General features: G+C 43.1%; 1 long non-coding RNA gene across 1 annotated transcript in view; it reads right to left on the reverse strand.

The window, feature by feature from the left end:
- Window positions 1–9,729: 9,729 nt before the first annotated feature.
- Window positions 9,730–23,371, reverse strand: part of LOC109366907 (uncharacterized) — a 59,015-nt gene continuing 45,373 nt past the window's right edge. Inside the window, exon 3 of the long non-coding RNA XR_014882202.1 lies at window positions 9,730–10,369. This is a non-coding gene — a long non-coding RNA (uncharacterized LOC109366907). The remainder of the gene's footprint in view (window positions 10,370–23,371) is intronic.

Below are 23,371 nucleotides of genomic sequence, written 5' to 3' on the forward strand. Positions count from 1 at the left end.
TCCATTTTCAGTTTGCCAAGCCATGCAGAGTTTTACTTAGCAAGGGCTATATAGCTGGAACCGTGCTTGTAGAGTCTTTAAATTCATTCCAAAGGAGTTTTTTGCTGGAGACAGATTGCAGCTTTTTTAACCATAAAGCAGTACAACATGCTCGTGATTTCTAAACACTATTGGATCGTGGTGTAAATTCTTCTTTTACAAGGCTTCAAAATATCTTTTGATAAAATCAGTTAGTAATTGTAATATTATAGCTGTTTTGATCTGAAATATATTTGTTCAGTCTTACCATCAGTAGTCTTTTTTCGAGTTGGAAAGCTTCAAAGCAATTCTATACCTTCCCCTAAGTGTTTTCTATTACAAAGAAGCTGAGTTTCAGTGTTTTGTGCACAGAACTGCTGTCTTACAAGGCTCCATAAAACGTAAATTTTGGCAAGAGAATTTTGATTTTATCTGCAATTTCTTTGGTGGAGAGAACTTCTTTTCTCTAGAGCTACTGAAGAGTTGGAGGGTGTTCTCTTTACATCTAGCAGAAATTAAGAGAAGGCTCACAGCCCCAGTTGTTGTGCGGATAGATGTGATCCCTGCATCCCTCCAATCAATCTCTGCCTGAGAAGTCAGCCGCAGGAAACAAAATTTAAAAGAACACATTCAATAGCTGTAGTGGTGTTATTTTAAGCTACCATATCAAACAATGTTCTCTCAGTCAAAATAGTACAAGTACTAGACTATTTACCACAATAAATAAGGACTGTTTTGGAGTTCATTAGGCTTCTGTTGTGTTTCTTATGCTGCAGCTGTAGTGTCAAATGCCAGAATTACTGGAAAGTCACCTGTGGAATATTTGATGCCCTGAAATACAGGCCTGGTCGTGTTTATTTTTAGGCACATAGACCAAGATTCCTTCATTATTTTGCATTTCATTCTAATGAAAGTATTTGTTTCTTGAATTTCAAGGGTCATACTTGATACATTCATTCATGAGCTAAAATAAGCTGAAGTGAGCCCACAGAGGAAGAGATTACTACAGGAGAGTGGCTTTTACTACTGCTAAACCAGCCAAATATTTGCAGCTTTGCAATGATTCATCCTTTTTCCTCTCTTTTTCATCAGTAAGTATTTTGGAAGAACAGACTAAGGAAGGAGCTAATGATACTCCTGGCCCAAAAGAAGATGAAGTCCTCTTTCAGTGAATAATTTGACCTGAATCAAATCCTTCGTTGTTATAGAGTGGCCATAAAAGTAAGCAGAACTGTCCCTATTTATGCTAGCAAGGGAATAAGCCCTTTATCACATGCTTTTATTAAATTTGCTTAGAAATAGTAATTATTAGTATTATTTGCTATTATTTAATATTCACTATTATTTCTATAAAAGGAAATATTTAGACCTGATGACCTATCCTGAGCAAAGTATTGCAGCACATAGATTAGGACCATCCTACAAAGAGCATGGCCAGAGGATCCTGTGCCTGAAAGAAGCTCATGAGTCATCAGTGCACCACCATCAGATGCCTTGACCCTGAACTGGTGGAATTCAACCACAAAATAGTTAATTTTCCAGTCCTAGGGTGTATAGTAAGCTAGCCATGAATTAGAAACCTTTCAGTCTCCACCCTACATTTGTCCATGTCCATGGAATTGTTTGTGTTTGCTTTTTTCCCAAGGTAGTTTCTTGGCAGCCAGTTCCTCTTTCTCCCTTTAAGGTGCCTCCACCCTCCTAAATTACTTAGTTCCCTGTTCACTTTTGGGTCCTCTCCCTTGAGCACCCACAGCACATAAACATTAGTTCAGTCCCAGCTGTCTTTGGGATTCAGATACTTCCCTCTGAAATAAAAACTAGTTGTAGTGTTTGGGTTTGTTTGTTCCAAAAACTCACTCATAGAGGACTGTAAAAACAATTCTGTAGATTTATCTCCCTTTCTTCTACTAAGTCCTCCAACATCTTCCTAACAGGCTGTACACCCTTAGAGACATGGTTTAGTGGGCATGGTGATGATGGGTTGGACTAGAGGATCTTAATGGTCTTTTCCAACCTCAGTGATTCTATGATTTAAATAAATAATAACTGTAAACCACGCACATCACTGCTTTGCAATTCCTGGCATAGGAGCCTGAGATAATAAATTTTGACCTATCGACTGAGCATCCTGAAGTCTTCTGAGGTTTCCAGTTCCCTGAAGATAGAGTCCTTTGCACTTTGGTCTTAAGATGCTGAGTCTTCAATGACAGCAGTCAAAAGCATTCTTGTCCCTTGCTTTTCTATCCAGCTCTGTGCTGCTGCAGCTGTATTGGTATATGGCTGCCTGAGGTGATGCAATGGAAACTGGGCTGTGGGGCTCAAGCAGCTTAAAAAAACATCAGGGTTCTCAATCATTGTACAGTTCTCTCAAATACATTTAGAAATTATTAGATAAATACACAAAACCACGAATATCAATTGCAGAAATCAGAAAGGAGAAAAATACCTGTTTTTATTTTTCCTCTTAATCAGAGTGAAGAATACGCGTTCATTTCCAATAAACTTCATTAAAGGAATATTCCCTCTGTCTATATGAAATGTTCTTCCTTTTGTGTCCAGAATGTGCCAAGGACAGCTAAGAACATGAGAATAATTTCCAGAAAGGCCTCTTTATGCACAGCTTTTACTTGTGTGCTTTGTGTTAAGAGCGCAAAGGGTAAGAATTGTTCCCCTACTGGTGAGTTCAGATGGCACCTCAACAGGTGAAACATCACGCTCAAGGTCAGGAAATGAGCCCATGGCAAAGCTAGAAGCGAAGCAGTAGAGGTGAATTTAATAGGGACTGATGGCAGCCAGCTGCCTTGCTGCAGCTGTGCTTGGGGAACATTGATCTTATTTTGTTGATGCAAGTGAACTTCTCCAGACAGGGAATAGCACATAAAACCAAACCATTTATCAGCTGTTAAGAGAAATGAGCTGTAAAATGTTAGGCTGTCACAACTGTAATGCAGGCAGCAATTAGTAAGCTTTGAAGGGGGGATGTTTTTCCTCTCTATCCTTCTTGTATGTTCCTATAGAGCTTTGGTCCTACGGAAAGCTATTTCCGAGACTCTTACCTTGGAGAGTGCATATACTGAGAATATTTCAGTCTGGAAGCACTCCCACCACCTTTTTTAAAAGTATAATGCAAGGATCTTTCCATTTTGACATGCTAGACACGTTTCTGGATGCAGAAACATCTCTTACCTAAACCCCTGGAGGCCTGGAAAGAGACATGTATGGCTTCCCTACCTGCAGTGAAACTTCTATGCCATTGGATGCAACAACAAAACTTTGGCTACAAGTAAAATAAAAACCATTGTGTTCAGAAACTTTTAGAAAAAGGCAAATCCAGAAGTCCAGTCTGTGGGGAGATAAGTATAAATCTGTCCTTTTCCAACTGTCTATCTATTCACATTGAGTTGCACAGTAACAGCAAGGGAGAAGTAAAAACAGCAGCAATGTACCTCAGGAATTGCTGATTCCCCTGGCACCGTATTAGGTGGTGGCACTCAAAGAGATAACAAAACAGGATCACAGCACCATAAATCCATTGGATCAGCCAGATTCGAAAAAACCTTCAAGATCACCAAATCGAACCAGCAACATGGCCTACCGAGTTCCAGCACTAATCCCTGTGCATTAGTGCCATGTCCATGTGTCCTGAAGGCCTCTAGGAATGAGGACTCCACCATTTCTCAGGGCAGCCTATTTCAGTATTCAACCAACCCTCACCATGAAGACATTCTTCCTGATATCCAATCTAAACCTCCCCTGGGGTGGAAGTTTAGACCATTTCTCCACATCCTAATTTTTGTCACCTGTCTCAACTTCTGTCTGAGATAATGATGACAGGTGAGCAGCATTTTATCTTGCCAGTACCAGCTCCAGTAGAGACACCATATCTTTCTCTAACTATAGATGATTGCTGAGTGTTCTTGACAAACCCAAGGAAACACACTGCACTTTGTGGTGGATGTATCAAAATGAATAGGTCATCAATTCCGATGACATATTTCAGAGAGTGAAAACATGTTTCCCTATGGCTGATCCTTTATTTTCTCTGATCTTTTCCTTTATCATTTCTTTCTGAAGACCACAAGTAGCTTCTTCCATGGACAGGGGCCTGAGTAAAGGTCGCTGCTGGATCAGAATAAGGTGATCACTCCTCTGTACTCAGTGCTGGTGAGGCCACACCTCAAATACTGTGTTCAGTTTTGGGCCTCTCACTACAAGAAAGATAATGAGGCCCTGGAGTGTGTCCAGAGAAGGGCAACAGAGCTGTGAAGGATCTGGAGCACAAGTCTTACGGGGATCAGCAGAAGGAGTGGGATTTTTAGTCTGGAGAGGAGGAGCTCAGGAGAGATGTTATAGGTCTCTGTAAGTGCCTGAAAGGTGGTTATGTTGGGGTTGAGGGTCAGCCTTTTCTACCAGGTGACAGAGATAAGGTGAGAGGAAGTAGCTTTAAGTTGTGCCAGGGGAGGTTCAGGTTGGATATTAGGAAAAATTCTTCTCAGAAGGAGCGGTGAGGTATTGGAACAGGCTGCCCAGGGAAGTGGTGAAGTCACCATCCCTGGAGGTGTTCAAGAAACGTGGAGATGTGGCACTGAGGGAAGTGGTTTAGTGGCGTGGTGTCGATGGGTTGATGGTTGGACTATCTGATCTTAGAGTTTTTTTCGAACCTTAATGATTCCACGATTCTATGATTTGTGTTTATCATTTATCTTAGCTACTCAAAACCACTGCCATTCTTCTCCCATTCCGTCCCTAGTTCTTGCTAGTTTTTTACTCTCTGAAGCAGCAGAGTACCAGAGCTGCAAGGAAATATTTAAACGCTAATTAACTTCTTAATTTTGTGTGTGGGCAGGCACTTTCTATCCCCTGCAGCACAACTGATTTTTGAGGTATTTATTTGGGCTTGCAGGGTGTTTGCATACTGTGTGTGCTCCCTGTGTATGTGTTGGTATGTGTGTGGGATGCCGCCGGCTGTATCTGCCTGCAGCTGAGCCTGTGTGACATTCCCCTTAGAGCAAGAGCGTTTTCCAATACAAATGTGAAAAACCCAACCCATTCCTCTGCTTTCTTTCAGTTGCTGGATAAAAGCAGATCACACTGCTTCCCCAGCAAGCTGTCTGTGTTACAGTACCCCAGCAAACACGCACCAGTCCCTCGAGCTGCAGTGAGCTAGTGGTGATCATCTGGCACAAATTCACCCTGAAGCAGTCACCCCATGAGGTTTTCCTTTTCGATTTTTCCAGTGAACTGAAATCTGTGTGGTATTGTTGAAGCTAATCTGATTTTTCCTGGGAGGTGGTTCGGCATGTGGCTAGACTTTGTGTTAGTGGTTATTAAAATTGTGTGCCTTTCCATACTTCCTTCTGCTCAGCTTCCTCTTTCACAAGTCTCTTCTGCTGTGGTGGAGGGCAATATTGAGACTCTAGACTGAAAATATGTATAAAATGTGCTCGGGCTGTGTGTTTCTGTGTATGTTTCATGCAAAGAAAAACGTGGTGCAAAATTTGGCCCTCCGAATATTACAAAATACTGTAATTCAGAGATGTAAAAAATGATTTATTTTGGAAAAACTGCAGAACTGGCTGTGGCTCGGTGATACCAGTTATAAAGTGGACTTTTCTGCCCTAAAGGCAGGTGCACAGCCACTCGCAGTGGGTTCCTCTGGGCACTGAATTGCTGAGACAACGGTGCTTGAAGGGCTTGTTGCTTCATGCCTGCCTGGTTGGAGGCTGCAGGCATGTAAGGGTCTGTGAGCCAAGATGTGTGAGAAACAGCTGAGGTCCCTGGCTTTGTTCAGCGCAGAGCAGAGGCTGAGGGGAGGCCTCATGGTGGCCTACAAGTCCTCATAGTGAACAGAGAGACAGCGCTGAGTTCTGCTCTGTGATAATGGAGATAGGAGCTGAGGGAATGGCATGAAGCAGCAACAGGGGAGGTTCAGATTGGATATTGGGAAAAGATTTGTCACCAGAGGGTGGTTGGGCCTCCCAGGGTCACAGCACTGAGCTCACCGGAGAGCCATTTGGACAGTGCTCTCAGACATAGGGTCTGATTTTTGTGTGGTCCTGTGTGGAGCCAGGAGTTGGACTCAGTGATCCTTGTGGATCTCTTCCAACGTGATTCTCTGATTCCGTATATTCCTCTCCAATGGAGAGCATGGTCCCTCCTGGCCTCCTGCCCACTCCAAAAGAGAATCACTGAATCACAGAATGGTTTGAGTTGAAAGGGACCCTTGAAGACCATCAATTCCAAGCCCCCTGCAATGAACTGGTCGCCACCTCAAGCAGAGGGAAAGATGTGCCAGTGTATGCTGCAGTTTTTGCTTTCACCAGGCACCAGAATTTCTCTGTGAGAGAAAGATCGACTTGCTACTGTGGATTTAGGATGTGGCCAAAGCATGCACCTTAGCATGGGAACTAAGGTCTGGTGGCATGAGATATCTCATCGAATCATGGAATCGTTTGAATAGGAAGGGACTCCTAAAGACCATCTGGTCCAACTCCCCTGTGGTGAAGAGGGACACCTACAGCTACATCATGGTGCTCAGAGCCCAGTGCAGCCTGATCTGGAATCCAGGGTCAGGATATCCACCACATCTCTAGGGAACTTGTTCCAGTGCCTCACTACCCTTATCATGAAACACTTTTTCCTTATATTCAGTCTAGATCTCCCCTTTTTTAGTTTGAAACCATTTCGTTTTTTCCTATCACAACAGACCCCGCTAAAGAGTCTGTCCCCTTCTTTCTTATAGACCCACCTTGGATACTGAAAGGCTGCTCTCAAATCTCCTGGAGTCTTCTCCTCCAGGTTAAACAGCCCCAGCTCACTCAGCCTGTCTTCCACCCCTTGGATTACAAAAACGTGTCACTTGTGGGATTCTATAAAGATTTAGGCTCAACTAGACTCAGATGCCACAAAGGGCAGGGTAGAGCTGGAAGGACACTGACTTTTAAAGTAGTTTTCAATTTGATTCACTTAACTCTGTATGATTTAGCACAACACTTTAAAAAGAGCTGTGTGAGAAACAGGTTTCCATGGGTAAAGCTGAGCTCTGACCTTAATTTTTTTCCCCTGTTGCATTGCACTTAGCAGCACATAGTTATACTCCCTGTGCATTAGGAGAGCAGGAAATTACATGGTAAATGTTAGCAAGGGCTGAAGAATAGACTTTGATTATTGCTTGATAAACCCATGTAAATCCCATTAGAGCTGAGAGGAGTTATGTGGGTTTACCGGGGGAAAAAGAGACCATTTGCTCTCAAGTGCATGTAACTAAATAAAAATTTAAGAGCATGTAGTGCATAATGTTAGACTGTAGGTTAATGCTCTTGAATGAAAAATGGCAGATGAGCTGAAATTGCTACAGAGAACAAGAGAAGCTCTGGCTGCCCTTGTGTGCCCAGTGAATAGCCCCAGTATTCCCTGCTCAGGCTCGTTATATGGCTGGGGGCTGGCGGAAATGGCCATGTGTGACCTTTGTCAGGACCTGTAGGGCAAAAATCAGTCCAGGGAAGATGAGAAGACAAGACTTGGCACCTAAAAACTGGCTTTGTATCCTCTGCTGAACTTATTCCTGGCAGCATTTTTCTTGCCAATGTGATCAGCAGGTAACATCTTAATCATCGCATTTCTCACTGTAGAACAGCCTGTCACAAGCATCACAGAAGCTCAATTTTCAGAGCCTGGTGCCAACACATTCTAAACTCCCATTGGTAATCACTTCCATGTTCAACAAGACCAAATGCCAGGTCCTGCTCTTTGGTCACAACAACCCCAGGCAACACAGCAGGCTTGGGGCAGTGTGGCTGGAAAGCTATGTGGAGGAAAAGGATTTGGGGATGTTGGTTGATGCTCAAGTGAACGTGAGCCAGCAGTGTGCCCAGGTGGCCAAGAAGGCCAACGGTATCCTTGTTTGTATCAGAAACAGATCACTTGGTGAGGCTGTAGCTTGAGTACTGTGTTCAGTTTTGGGACCCTCAGTACAAGAAAGACATTGAGGCCCTGGAGCATGTCCAATGAAGGGTGATAAAGCTGTGAAGGATCTGAAGGACAAGTCTTATGAGAAGTGGCCGAGGGAACTGGGATTGTTTAATCTGAAGAAGGGGAGGCTCAGGAGTGACTTCTCTACAACTCCCTGAAAGGAGGTTGTGGCAACGTGGGGATTGGCCTTTTGTCCCAGGTGGTGGTAGGATGAGAGGGAATGGCCTCAAGTTGCGCTAGGGGAGGTTCAGGTTGGATATTAGGAAGAATTTATTCTCAGAAAGAATGGTGAGACATTGGAACAGGTTGCCTAGAGAAGTGATGGTGTCACCATCCCTGGAAGTGTTGAAGGAAAGGGTAGATGTATTTTAGGGACATGGTGGGCAGTATTAATAGCTGAATGGTTGGACTATATGATCTTAGAGATCTTTTCCAACTTTAATGATTATATGTTTCCAGAGCGGTTACAGAAATGTGTGCCCAGCAGGAAGGTGGGCATCTTTCCACAGAGCAAAAAGGCACCAGCCAGTGAGATGGTCCCAACCAGGATGGTTCCTGCACTGCTGAGGTAGAAAACACAAATCCATACCTTCTTCATTGTATAAAATTATGTTTCGTTTCACAAGGCTCTCTTAGAGCTGTGTAAGAGTTAGAACAACTGTAACTAAACAGTAAACTCTGTTTGGTCCTGTGTGGAGACGGGAGTTGGACTCAGTGATCCTTATGGGTTTATTCCAATTTGAGATAATCTATGATTCTGTGTTCTTCTTAAGGCACAGCTAATTGAAACAATAGCAGAAGCTTCACAAAACAGTTAAATGTCCATGACCAAGCAAAGACATGTGCAGAACACATATATGGAAAATGTATGAATACATCTATGGAGAATGGCTTCCCTTTAGTGGAAGAAGCCCCAACCTTTGACACAAAAATGACATAGTCCCAAGGAAAAGGATCCCAAAAGATATTTTTCATTGCTTAATTCTTCAAAAAGTTAGGGAAGACAAGCTTCCAGATTGTTTGCAAATAAGGAGTATGGGAACTAAAAAAAATACCCATTTCTGCTACAGCTTTCACTGCCCCATATTAAAAACCCTTAGGGAACTACAACTTCATATTTTCATTAATAAACATTCCTAGCAATCATTACATTTTATGACAAGATAGAATTGCTAGAATGAAGTCCGTAGTCAGGTGTACAGCCCAACTTTTCCATGCAGACTGTCACCTTATTGCCATTTGCCCATAATGCCTGTACAGTTTTGGAAAACCTCAATAACACAGAAACCCAACCTTTAAAGTTTGTCATACGATTTACGTTCCTATAGCCACTGCTGGTTCAGATTTCACATCGCTTACTGAAGGGAAAGTTGAACTAATGTGTTCTTTGTGATAAAAGAGCAGCCACCTAATGAATAACAGGTCAGCACGACATATATTATAGCGTGGTTTGGCATTTATGTGGAGAATCTCCTGTCATCTTCATCACCACCCACAAATGCCATGGCAACCACATTGCAAAGGGACTAAAATGCATGCACAGTTTAACATGCTGCTAAATGAATGCACTACTTGTTTTACCATTGCGATGATGAATTCGTTTCAGCTGCAGTCACTGATTAGCAGAAAGCTGAGTTCCCACTGAAGGGAAAATAAACAAACAGCTCGGATTTTGCCTTTTAGTAATTGAGCAGTTTTGCAGAATTCAGCTGTGTGGGCAATTAACTGAAAGGACCTCAAATTATATGTTGCACTTGCATATTAACTTTCAGAAGTGCCGTAGGAAAGTAATCTTTACAGTGAACACAAGGTTGAACCAGCAAAAGCAACAGTTTGTTGAAAACTTAACACAGAATAGATGTTTATTCAAGTGTGTTTGAATATTAAAGTAGTTTATGCAATTATTCTTAAGTATAATGAGTTTCACCAGTTTTGAAAAGCTCAAGCAAGTCAATAATTTGCTGCAATTAAAAAAAAAAAAGCAGCTAGCATTGTGGTTGCTCATGAAATATCGGAACATGGTCCTTAACACATTCTTATGATGTGTCAAAGGCACTTAAAATGTGTCCGTGTTCTTCATGTACTTTCTTCACAGCTTGCTCCCCCATGAGAAGCCACCTCCAAAGGTGTAGACTTTTCTCAAACACTGCCATTCTCCCATGTTGTTACACCTTCATCCCACTTTCCCACAGCCTTGTATATCACCTCCAGGTATTAATTACTTCATGCTCCTTGTAGGGATCATTGGTCACATATTTTACTTAAAACACTGGCTTACAGATTGTCCACAGACAGCTCTGAATCCAAGAACGAGTTGTTCCTGTTACGTATTCACCGTTATTTTTCCCCTCTTTGTACTTCCAACCATCTCCCAGAAGAGCTGAAGGAAAAAAAAAAAAAAAGCACACACACAAAACAAACAGATGAAAAATGAGGGATTGCACTGAAAGCAGGATCTGCAGCCAGATGGATTCTGTCTGATTTTAACCACCCCTAGCTGGCCTTCCTTTGTGTTCAAGAAACGTGTAGATGTGGTACTTAGGGACAGGCTTAGTGGGCAATATTGGTTAGGCAGTTGGACGATGATCGTAGAGGTCTTTTCCAACCTTAATGATTCTATTATTCTTTAAACTGTCATGTTCACTTACTGGCCTTGGATGTGTAGGATAAAAGGTCTCCAAAAGGAGCAGGTAGGGCTGTGGAAATCAGTGCTGCTGAGATATGGGCTCAGCAGAAGATCATTATTTATTAACATCTTTCACATAATCACAGAATGACCAGGGTTGGAAAGCACCTCAGGGTTGGAAGGTACCTCAAGGATCATGAATCTCCAACCCCCCTGCCATAGGCAGGGCCACCAACCTCCCCATTTAATATTAGACCAGGCTGCCCAGGGCCCCATCCAATCTGGCCTTGAACACCTCCAGAGACGGGGCATCTTTCTTGTGCGCTACAGTCTGAAGTGCTGCTGCTCCTCAGCCCTTCCATTTTCTCTTGCTCAAACCGGTCAATGCGTTGTTTTTGTGGAAGAGGCACAGCAGTTTTCTTGCCTGAGCCTGCTACCCTTGTCTCTGGTTTGGGCAACCAGATTCAGATCTATCAAACAGTGCAAAATGTCTTTGGTACTGGGATCAGAACAAAGATGAAAACCACAGAATGAAAACAGAACTGGAGGATGTTGGACCCAAATTTTTTGGCCACTTTTGCGCTCAAAGCCAGGTTGTTTTGCAGTGTTCAATTTCTGGTCCTCAGCTCAAGCAGAGGGAAGGATGTGCCAGTGTATGCTTTAGTTTTTGCTTTCACCAGGCACTGGAATTTCTCTGTGAGAGAAAGATCGACTTGTGGCTGTGGATGTAGAATATGGCCAAAGCATGCACCTAGCGTGGGAACTAAGAAGTCCCAGGTCTGGTGGCACAAGATATTTCATAGAGTCATGGAATCATTTGAATAGGAAGGGATTCTCAAAGACCATCTGGTCCAACTCCCCTGTGGTGAAGAGGGACACCTACAGCTACATCATGGTGCTCAGAGTCTCCTCCAGCCTGACCTTGAATATCTCCAGGGTTGGGATATCCACCACCTCTCTGAGCAACCTGTGCCAGTGCCTCACTACCCTTATTGTAAAAAGCTTCTTCCTTCAATCCAGCCTAACTCTCCTCGCTTTAAATTTGAAACCATTTCCTTTTGCCCTATCACAATAGACCCTGCTAAAGAGTCTGTCCCCTTCTTTCTTATAGACCCCTTTTAGGTACTGAAGGTCACTCTCAGGCCTCCCCAGAGTCTTCTCTTCAGGCTGAACAGCCCCAGCTCTCCCTGCCTGTCCTTGCAGGAGAGGCATTCCATCCTTTGGATCATTTTTATGGCCCTCTATTTCTATTTGCTAGTACCAAGAAGATTTCTGAGAGTGGATTTCTCCCCAGAGGCGCTTGGAACAGCATCCAGCCACCCATTTGCTTTCTTTTGACTCATTAAACACAGTAAACTTCTTAATTTCTCCCTGGAAGACATCCTTCTTTTCCCAGTGTACATTCTTGTGTCTCTTTCTCCAATCACCTCCAGCTTTTCAACCTCCTGCTGTTTTGTGGATGCCAAAGCAGGGCACGATGTGTTGGCAGCAGTTTGGGGAGAGAAGGGATATTCAGGCAGCAAAATCCTCCTCCTCTCCCTGGATTGCCTCTGTTTCTGCATTTACAGATCAGATCAGTTCATGGTCAGTTGGTTGCTCACTCTGACTTGCAAGTATTTGTTAGTCAAGGCTTTCCACTACTGCAATCCCACCAGGAAAATACTGCCTCCTTTCTCTGATCTTGTGACTTGATCTGGCTGTACTTCCTTGCCTCCAGATTACCAATTACTCATTTGTATCACTGACCTCTACTCCTTCTCTTTGCCATTTTCCCAACCTTTGGCTCATCTGAAAAATCTGTTGGTAATGACTTAAAGGTGTTTTTTTATCTTTAGCTGCTGATAAACTGCATTAGCGGAGAGCCAAGAATCGATCCCTGTGGGATCTGTCCAAGTACACGCCCACTCGAAGAAAGTTTCTCTGTTTATAATTATATTTGAGGCCTGAAGTTAGCCAACTCTTAATCCATGTAATGTTTCCCAGTGATTTTGTATTGTTTTAGTTACTCCATCAATCTGCTGTACTGTTATAAGGCACATTTCTTACAGAAGCCTAATATCCATTCCCTCATCAGCCAAGTGTGTAATCTAAAGCAAACTTTCCCTGATCAGTGTTAAAAAGTGGTATAAAAAATAGCTATGGGATATATCTGCCCCATATTCACAGCAAGAACTGCAGCCTAGCGTGGAGAGACCCAAAATAACATTAAATTTCCTGCTTTGGGTATCAGTAGGAGTGTAGGCATAGCACTACGATTATATAAATTCATATAATATGTATCATATAATATAAATATGTATAAGCTAAAGGTATCATTTTTGGAGGATGAGTGTGATCTCTGCAAGGTAAAACCCTGCTGCCATCAGTGCTGGTGCTTCAGTCCTTCTTCAGAAAGCCGTTATCCAACATTCTCATACTGGAGGAAAGTCTGTTTTCCCCACTGCCACCCCATTGGAACCAGAGGCTCTCGTGTTTATAATTCCATAAAGGCTTTGTAAGCTGGAGGTGTTTAAAATGAATTTCCGTCATGTTGGGGGTAACCTCAGCCAACAAAGCATGGCATCTCTCCGCTTTCTCAGGCACTTGGAGGGCAAAGTGGGTGGAACAAAACCTTGATGTTCATCCTCTTCTCCCAGAGTGTCTGGTGTGATATCTGTTTCAGGAATGAGGCAGTCAGATTGCCTTTCTTATTTTTTTCCAGCAGAACTTCGCATGATATCCTCCTACCAGATTTGTCCTATGATGAATGGATTAGAACAAGCTCATGGCACAGCTTTACTTACCTTCATGTGGTCAGTATATTGTTGTCATTTCTTTTGGGTGTGAAGAGGACAACTTAAGGAGCTGGCCTTTTCAAAGACCCTTTTCAAGCTCATAGAAGGACCTGTGGACTATGCTAGAATTTTGGATGAATGGAAATAAAAATATTTGTAATAGCTTCAGATCTCTCAACTTTTCCAAAAGGCAGACAACCCACAAATTATGTGTGCAGACAAAATCAAACAATTGTAATTTGGATTTAGCTTTGGGAATGAACAGGGTGTTAATGAAATAATGTCTAGGTGTGATACAGTCTCACTTCTTGGCATAAGAATGCATAATAAGATCTTCTAGAATAAACTCCAATGATACCTTTTCAGTATTTCATATCTATTTATAACTATATACTTATTAGAATAAGGTTATTTATAATTTCAATGTTCCTCTGTGTACATAAAATCCAATTTCAGGCTTATAAATAAATATATAGCTTAAAGGACAATGAAAAACAGGAAACAGTGAAGCACAGGGAGGTTAACTCATCAAGGGCAATGATGTTCCACTGGAAACTTTATCTACTGTTTGAAAAATGCTTTTGGGTTTGGTTTGATTGCCAAAGCGGGGATTATTCAGCAGCAGCAGCCAGAACAAAAACCATTAAAAGAACAAAATAGGAAGGCGAGATCTCTGCAACCAAGGTTTAATTCATGTTAATATGCACGAGAACGCAATTAGGGAAGGCTCTGAATTGCAGGAATGCGTGCCTGATGACATGCAAATCTCATTTCAATGGGGGCAGCCACCCGAAGAGGGGCGGTTAATAGATTATCTGAATCCTTATCATGGAGCAAGCTGCTTGGGGTGGAGTTCATTAATATAAATAAAAGAAAAGGAACATCAGTAATGAAAGGATGACTGGGTGGGTCAGTTATTAGCAGATATTCTCCTGGTAATTTTAGTGCTGTGACCACCTGTAGGCTGCCTTTGCTGCTCAGAGAGTTCAGACCTACAGTGAGCAGGAAGCGTGAGGCAGAAATTCTGTGTCAGCTGCATTTTTTGTTCTGCAGAAGGGATCAAAAATAATTGTTGCTGCTGCTGCTAATCGTTAATCACTCTGAAAACAAAGCTGGCCTTGCAGAGCCAACTGGGGAAGTCGAGAGGAGGAAGAAAGTATTTGGCTGCTGTCTGGATGCTCAAATGTCTCTAATTTGGGGTTTCCTATATTTTGCTTGTGTGATTATTTCGTAGTCTCATAAATTACACTGTTGAACAGTGCATAATCTTTTTGCATAATCTGCATTTTCATTTGGACAATGATATTTGAATACTCCAATTTATTATTTCCAGCTCCATTCAGCTCTCATAGATTACTGTAATGGTTTCCTTCTACTGTACCATGTAACTGCTGATTCAAGAATCTTGGAATCATAGAATCATTAAGGCTGCAAAAGACCACTGAGATCATCTAGTCCAACCCCAGCCCATCCCCACCATGCCCACTAAGCCATGTCCCTCAGTGCCACACTTCCATGTTTCTTGAACACCACCAGGGACAATGACTCCACCATCTCTCTGGGAAGCCTACTAATGAACATTAATGAATGAATCTGCATTGCACTGCCTATGTGAGTGGAAAAATCTTGGTTACAAAACCTCCCTACTCACCGCCAGCGCTGACCTTCATCTTCAGGGGAACAGATGAGCACTAGAAAAAGCAGAAAGTCCCAGTATGTACTGGTGAAAGAGAATTAAAGGATTCCAATTACATTTCTTCAGTTCTTCTTTGGAGCATCAGCTTTGTGGATACACCAAATCCTGGGATTTCTCTGTAGAAGAGTAATTTAATCAGAATTAAATTAAGGACTATTTGCATTTGGGTGGTCTTTTGTGGAGCCAGGGGTTGGACTTGTGATCCTTACGTGTCTCTTCCAGCTCAGGATATTCTATGATTCTATGATTCTCTCTGTACCTAGACTCCTGAAGATTTAAGAGATGTGTGGATGTGGCTCTCAGGCACATACTTTAATGTTGGGGCTCGGTAGGTCAGGCTGATGGGTAGACTTGATTAATCTGAATGTCTTTTCCAACCTGTACCCTTCTATGTTTCTAGAAGACAGAAAGAAAGATGCCTAGGTAGTCAGTGATGATGGGATATGTCCAAGATGTTGATTTTGTATGGCAAGGTTCTGCTTTGATCCTACATTTGCTTTTAGAGTAAAAGAAGTCATACAGCTGGAAGTCCCTCCAGGCCTGCCTTCAAGGCCTGCTCCTTGTGTCCATGCTCTGTTTCAGGCTCTTCCATCATTTGGAGTTTTCAGAAGTTACAGAAATAAATTGCAGCAGCTGAACTTCCCTGGAATGCTCTCAGCCAAAAGTCCCGAATCATCTATTTTGGCGGATTGCTTAGCTGTCATTTTTGTACAGACATGCAATGTTCACCTTCATCTTCTTTGTTTCTCCTTCTCATGTTTGCACTTCTCATGTTTGCACTTCTCATGTTTTGGGTTGCAGGATCGTTGGTTGTGGCTGGCATAGATAGACACCGCTGAAGGAAATTGAGGTGAAATGGGGTTAAAATAAAGGTGAACGATCACATGGACCTTGTAAACAGGTTGAAACACAATATGAAAAATAAGTGGTTTCAACTTTGGCACTGAGGGAATGAAGTTGTTTAAATGAAGACACCAAAAGAGCATCCAAGTCTTCTTCAGAGCAGAGCAAGGCATATGGCCTACTTTGCAGTGTGGATGTACCTTGAGGCTAGAAGCAGGCTTCATTCCTGGAACTGCCTTGCCTTCTGATATCTGGAAGGTGGGTTGTTCCCTGCCATGGTTTGTGTGTGGGATTTTCTCAGCCAAAACTTTGAAAAATTTTGAAGTTGGCTGTTCTGCCCGCACTGTGATGTGGGGCTGCATGTTTGTAATTTGTGAAGCACCTCAGGGTGAAAGGCCTCCTGTAAACACTGTTATTCATCAGGAAATAACCAGGCCCGTGCTTTGAATGTTAGCTGGCATCATTCCCAACCTCCCCACACCATGTTCTGCTGTTTATTTTTGTTACTACAGTGGCGCCCAAGGATAAAATGAAAGTGAGTGTCCCTCGTGCTAAACACTACACAAATATAAATGTCATCTTCTCAATGGCAAGGGAGAAAAAGGCTGTGGGAAGGGAAATGTCTGAGACTGTTTCTTTCCCAGCTCAGCAAGCATGATTGGAGGGCATAAGGTCTCTATATTTTTCCTGATATGTAACCTTAAAGTGAGTCCCTTCAATGGGAACTGACCATCTAGATTCCTCTTCTCATTTATGGGGCGAAGAGGCATCCTGGGGGCACTTCACCAAAATTAAAATGCATCCTTCAGGTACCTGCTCTTCTCCACTGCCTTAAAGGAAAAAATACGAAACCAGATGTAGACACCTATAGTTGGAATTAATTTGGCTATTGCCCGTTGGGAGGACAACCCAGAGAGAGAAAGCTTCTTGTGGGCAAACCCCACTATATCAAACTGTAAGCAGCCCTGGAGGTGTTCAGGGCCAGATTGGATGGGGCCCTGGACAGACTGATATTTGGGGTGGCAGCCCTGTCAGTGGCAGAGGGGTTGGATGAGCTTTAAGATCCCTTCCAACCTGAGCAATTCCATGTTCTCTAATTATATGAAATGTACAAGTCCCTTGAGATACACTGCCTCCATCTTGGGGCTGAGCAACATGCTGATCTCTAAGACTGCTCCTTTCTCTGCATTATGGGAGCCAAAGCAAGAGACAACGATGTGAAATCTCGCAGCGGCACAGCTAAAGGAGAAGGGTGATGGTGGGAGTGTGTATGTCCAACCAGAGTGGGACGAGTAGAAATACCAGAGTGAATTGGATCTTGTGTGCCTGACAAGAGACCAGTCAAAGCTCCAACAAGCCTCCTTTTATTCCCACAGGAATGTAGTATGTCTTATAGGATGCCAAGGACGGTATTCATGTTAAAACCAAACAAAAAAAGGTCTTCTGTGCAGAATTAATACTGAGTGCTAGTGCTTCACATCAGGATTCAGGCTTTCTGGGGATTCTGGGCTGTGGAGCTCTCTGAGTTTTCTCCAGGGCAATTAGTATCCTCAAAAAAATGCACCTGCCTGCAAGCCATAGCAGATCGTTAGGGGTTAGTTCAGATGATCAGCTAAAATCCAGCTTCTGGAGCCTGCAGTACAGATCTGGAACTTGTGCTTGAACAGAAGTGCCTGTGGCTTCCCCTGCTTCCTGGCTCCTATTGACTCAGAAAGGATCCAGCAGAGCCTCTCCTTTTCTTGGCATTTTAACGTCCAGTTTTGGCAGGACTCCACCATATCAGGGGTGTAAAAAAAAGTACAGAATGAAGCTAACAGAATGAAAGAAAATCATTTTAAACAGGGCACAAACCCCTCCTGGTGGAAACATTGAGACAGCTTGTTTAAAGATCTCACCTCAAATCCTCTCACTCACCTTTGCTTCCCATTCATTTGGATGTCACATATCTGCAAGCCTCTCTGCTGAGCAGAGACCAATTTATTTTGAGCTGGGCTCAGGTTCTTAGCAAGTGGTTAGGAGAAAATTGAGGTATTCTTCCTGTTTGCACTGAGGTTCACTTTGGGGAACTGGTCAGTAATGATTACCACGGTCCAAAATGTCCTGGAACCATCTACTCTAGAATTGCACCACTTTGTGATGGTTGGAGACGGCTGTGTTTCCCTCCCAGAGTCTGATTGTGCTGAGTTTTATGGCTTGATATGAAATAAATTATTTTCTTTAGGTCTGGGCTAAATGTTAATGGGAGATTTTAATCTTCCTGGGCCAACTGGGAGATTTTGCAGTGCCAAGAAGGAATGCTTCCCATTCATCCCACCCACTGACTGGTGGTGCTGCCTGTTGCAGGGGGGTTGGAACTTGATGATCCTTGGGGTCCCTTCCAACACAAGCCATTCTATGATGCTATGATTCTATGATTCCATTAGGGAGAGGATTCCCATTACATTGTGCAGTGTTGGCTTGAATCCATCCCATTTTCTTCTTACAGTTTTTGGAGATTTTGAGGAAGTTTTGATAATGTCAGGAATGGTTGCCTTCTAGTTCTGAAGTAATGACTGCTGCACCTCCTCTCTGCCCTGATTACATGTGCCTGGACCAAAAGACTGCCATCAGGAGGGTATTTTGTGCTGTCACACACGTCTCTCCATCTAAATCCCTTGAGTCTGCCAATGCTCAGCTTTATGACTTACCTCATTATCATTACTCATTATCTTTCCACTGCTAAAACATGTCAAATCAGTACAATGTGACTTCACCTTATTTTCCCACAACAGTGATTTATTCTTTTGGATTTGTGCTGATATTAAAAGGACCCAATGGCCAAATGTAAACACACCCTCTGACTCAGTCGTGGTGTACTTTAAAAGACACAACCTATAAACATCCCTTCCTGCTCAGGTCCAAACAAAGCTGAATCTCCTTCCCACAGCAGTACGCTGTGAAGTTCATAAAATCATAGAGTGGCTTTGGTTGGAAGGGACCTTAAAGCCCATCCAGTTCCAACCCCCTGCCATGGGCAGGGTTATCACCCACCGGATCAGGCTGCCCAGGCCCCATCCTTGAATGCCTCCAGGGATGGGGCATCTACAGTTTCTCTGGGTAGCCGGTGCCTCACCACTCTCTGAGTATAATTCCTAACCACTAACCTAAACGTCTCTTTTAGTTTAAAGCCGTTCCCATTTGTCCTGTCGCTATCAGACCATGTGAAAAGTCGGTCCCCCTTCTACTTGTAAGCACTTTTCAAGTATTGGAAGGATGCAATGAGATCTCCCGGGAGCCTTCTTTTCTCCAAACTAAACAAGCCCAACTTCTTCAGCCTGTCTTCATAGAGAGGTGCTCCAGATCTCTGAGCCTCTTTGTGGCCCTAAACTGGACCCACTCCAACAGCTCCACATCCTTTCTGTACTGGGGGCCCCAGCCTGGGTGCAGTACTCCACATGGAAACTGACAAAGCCATAACAGAGTGGGACAATCCCCTCCCTCTCTCTACTGGCCACCCCTCTTTTGATGCAGTCCAGGGTAGTACTGGCCTTCCAGGCTGTAAGAGCACACTGCTGGTTTTGAGCATCTTCTGAGGATGCCAGAGTCCCCTGCAGCTCTCCACTTTTATCCTATTTCTTCCTTTAATTTTCTTTATCATTCTTTGGTTTACTGATTGACATTGCTTAGCAGTATTTCTCAAACAAGCCGCCTGGAGAAGCAGGGCAGTAGTAATGTTTGCCTACATGCACTTCTCAAAATATGAATAGCAGATATTTTTTACCTATCGAGGCTGATCAATTGTGCAAGCAAATTTTCCAATTTCTATTATCAGGGCTTGACATTCATTAGCTCTGTGGAAACTTTCCTCCTTCATTCTTCAAATTTATGAGGAGTGTGGGTAAAGACAGGAATTGCAAATACTTGTTAGTTAAAGTTTGGTATAGTTGTTAAAACTGGAAGCTCACTTCTGTGTGGATGTCCCTGTTCACTGCAGGTGAGTTAGACTAGATGACCTTTAATGGTCTCTTCCAACTCTAAAGATTCTGTGGTTCTATGATTCTATGACTGGAACATTAAAACTGCTGACAACAAGATGTGTATGAAAAGCAGTGTGTGCCCAAGAGAAATGGATGGATGAGACGATACGGGAGGAAGCCTTTGAACTGCTCTGTTTTTAAATATATTGATATTAAAGCTTTAACTAACAAAGCTAGGGGTTTAATGTGGGGCAAGTTGTATGAGCTGTAAAGGGGATTAGAGAGCACGGGCTCACATTAAGAGGTGAGTTGCTCCTGGAGCTTTTATCTGTAATATATGGAAAGAAATACCAAGTAATGGGAGATTTCAATCATAAAGATATATATGCTGGGAGTCTCATATAACCAGAAATAAATCTCTTTGAAGTTTCTCAAATGATATGTGATCATTTTCTAGCACAGAAGATATTACATCCAACATGAGATAACAGCATTTCAGATTTCATCCTGACAGATTGGTCTGTGCATTGGAAGATGATGACAATATCTTAGGAACATGTAGCTGAGACCCTGTTTTAATGGAGGCAGAGGATGGCTCAGTGTGGTAATGAATATATTGTGTTGTTCAAAGGGGGTAATTTCCATGTGCTGAAGCAGAATAGCAAAGAATGAAAGTTGGGCTTTGTATGAGAGGATTTCTTGAGCTGATCAGCACCTTGGTTTCACCGTGATGCGAGAGGACAATTTTGATTAAAAACCCGTACTGCTAAAGAGGGGGAATGTCACAAAGCATGAGGTAAATGACTTAATACGCTGATTGAGGCAAATAAGATCTACCTTTGAGAAGACAGTTTCAGTGTTAAACATGACTGCAGCCAAATGGCCAGTGTAGATGGAGAGCAGTGTGGTAGTGAGCTTTTAACTTTGGTTGCTGAACTGCAACATCACATTTGCATGTTTGTGCTTAGAAAACATTGGAAACTGGGCTGAGCTAGTGTTGTTGGGAAGGGAAAGCAAGATGTGAGTTGAGGCTCACCAAAAATGTCTCACAGATTTAGGAGTTCCATTTGCTCAGTTTGCCCTTTGTACTAATAATAGAACTTATCCCAGAGCAACACATTGATGGGTTCTGGAAAGGAGTGGGAACAATGTCTAAACTGGCCTGAAATTCAGTCAGCAGCTTGTAGCATCTCTGGGAAGCCTTCTGAGTGGTTATTACCATGTCTTCTGCCTTCAATATCAGGAAAGAAGGCAAAAAGAGAAACCTGAAGAATTTTGTAAGCAGACAGATGAATTTCTTTCTTTCCTTCTCAGGCAAAGTTTTCTTTTTTATTCCTCTCAAATTGCAGCCCTGTTATTGATCTCCCATATAGTCCTGAATAACCTATGCTACTTATGACTGTACTTCCCCAGGGAAAGAAGAGATATATTTAGAATATACCCAGCATTTCAGAAGAATGAAATACAAGTGAATCAATAGGTGTATTTCAGCAGAAAATGCAAAAAAAAAAAAAAAGGAAAAAAAAAAGGGTGGCCTTGATCTTGCTGACACTCATCCATCTGCATAGCTCTGTTGTATTTATACAGGTGCAGAAATCAGACCCATGGCCAGACCTCATGTGCTCACACATCTCTCGTGGCTGTTGTGCAGAGGAGCAGTTGCTTTGCAGGGTGATGAAATTCTTGTGAGCAGCCATCCTGCTGCTATCTGAGGTTCAGGAGAGACACAAACAACTGAAAACAACACAAAGTGCAGCATGGAAATAGCTAGCTTAAAAAGCTCGACTGAGGCTGTGTGAATTAGATCATTTGAACTGCCAAACTTACACAAACTCACTTCATTACGGTCTGACATGGCTCGCTGTGTTTCTAACACGGTAAGGACACAGGTGCCTTTTGTTTGTAGTGAGTATTATGAGAAATCAAAAGAAAAAGGGAAAGAAAAAACCCTTCTGCTCCCCATAGCTAATCAGGTATTCACCTTGAGCGAGCACTAATGAAACCAGCACCACATCAAAAGAAGCAGTGGCTCCAGCCGAGAAGGTTATTAAAAAATTTAACAGTACCAGACGGCCCCCAACCAGCTTAAGCGACTGCATTTTATGTTCCGCTTTGTAAAAAGAAAAGTGGCCTTGTGCTTGTCCCTCTCGGCTGCCACCTGTTTGAGGCCTATCACAATCAAATCAAGGCACTGGGGATGCTATCCTTGTAGGCATTGGGGATGCTATCCTTGTAGGCAAAGATGATTTTTCTCCTCAGTGGTTCAATATTTCTTGTCCTCTCTCACACAGGCTGGCCATCAGTATGTACCAGCATAGACCAAAGCTTGTTTTTTCACAGGATCATGAAGTCAAAGATGTTGGAGGGGCCCTCTGGGATCATCTGGTCCAACCCCTTCTCAAGCAGGGACACCCATGGCAGAGTGTCCAGGGCCATGTCCAGGTGAGTTTGAAGATCACAGAATCATAGAATATCCCAAGTTGGAAGGGACCCATAAGGATCATTGATTCCAATTCTAAGATCTCTGAGGAGGAGACTCCACAACCTCTCTGGGTAATCTCTGCCAGTGCTCCATCACTGGCACAGCACAGAAATGCTTCTTGGCATTCAGAGGGAACCTCCTGAGTTTCACTTTGTGCCCATTGCCTCCTTTGCCCTGGCACTGACAAGACTCCAGTTCCATCCCCTTTGTGCCCTCCCTTCAGGTATTTATGTACATTGATGAGATCTCCCTGAGCCCCTCCTTCTCCAGGCTGAATAGTCTCAGCTCTCCTGGCCTTTCCTCATAACAGAGATTCTCCAGACCCTTCATTATCTTGGTGCCTCTATGTTGGATTTCCTCCAGCATGTCCAGGTCTCTCTTGTACTGGAGGGCCAGAACTGGACATAGCACTCCAGTTTCACCTCATAACTGCTGAGTAGAGGAGCAGGATCAGCTCTTTTGACCTGCAGGTTGGATATAAGGAAGAATTTATTCTCTGCCAGAGTGGTAATGCATTAGAACAGATTTTCCAGGGAACTTGTGGAGTTACCACCACTGCAGATTTTCAAGAAAAGAGTAGATGTGGCACTGAAGGACCTGGTTAGTGGGCATGGTGGTTGATGGTTGGACTAGATGATCTTTGTGATCTTTTCCAACCTTAATAATTCTGTGATTCTGTATTGCCCAGTGCAACCAATAGTACTGTTAGCCTCCTTTGTGACAAGGGCACTGGTGGCTCACGTTCACTAGGACCCCAGGTCCTTTTCTGCAGGGCATCTTCCAGCTGGGTACCCATAGCATGTCCTGGTGCCTGGGGTTGTTTCTTCCTAAATGCAGAACTCCAGCATTCTCCTTGTTGGACTTCATGAGGTTGTTGTCAGTCCAAGTTTGCAGTTTCACACCCAATGTATACCCCATACTCAACTAACTCCTTTATGGTATCAAGTGGTTCACTGGGAACAGGACATGTGAAGTTTGATCTTCAGCTGTATAAAAGTTTGGGAA

The sequence above is a fragment of the Meleagris gallopavo genome, chromosome 3 (genome assembly GCF_905368555.1).
Source record: "Meleagris gallopavo chromosome 3, MGAL_WU_HG_1.1, whole genome shotgun sequence".
Lineage (NCBI taxonomy): Eukaryota > Metazoa > Chordata > Aves > Galliformes > Phasianidae > Meleagris > Meleagris gallopavo.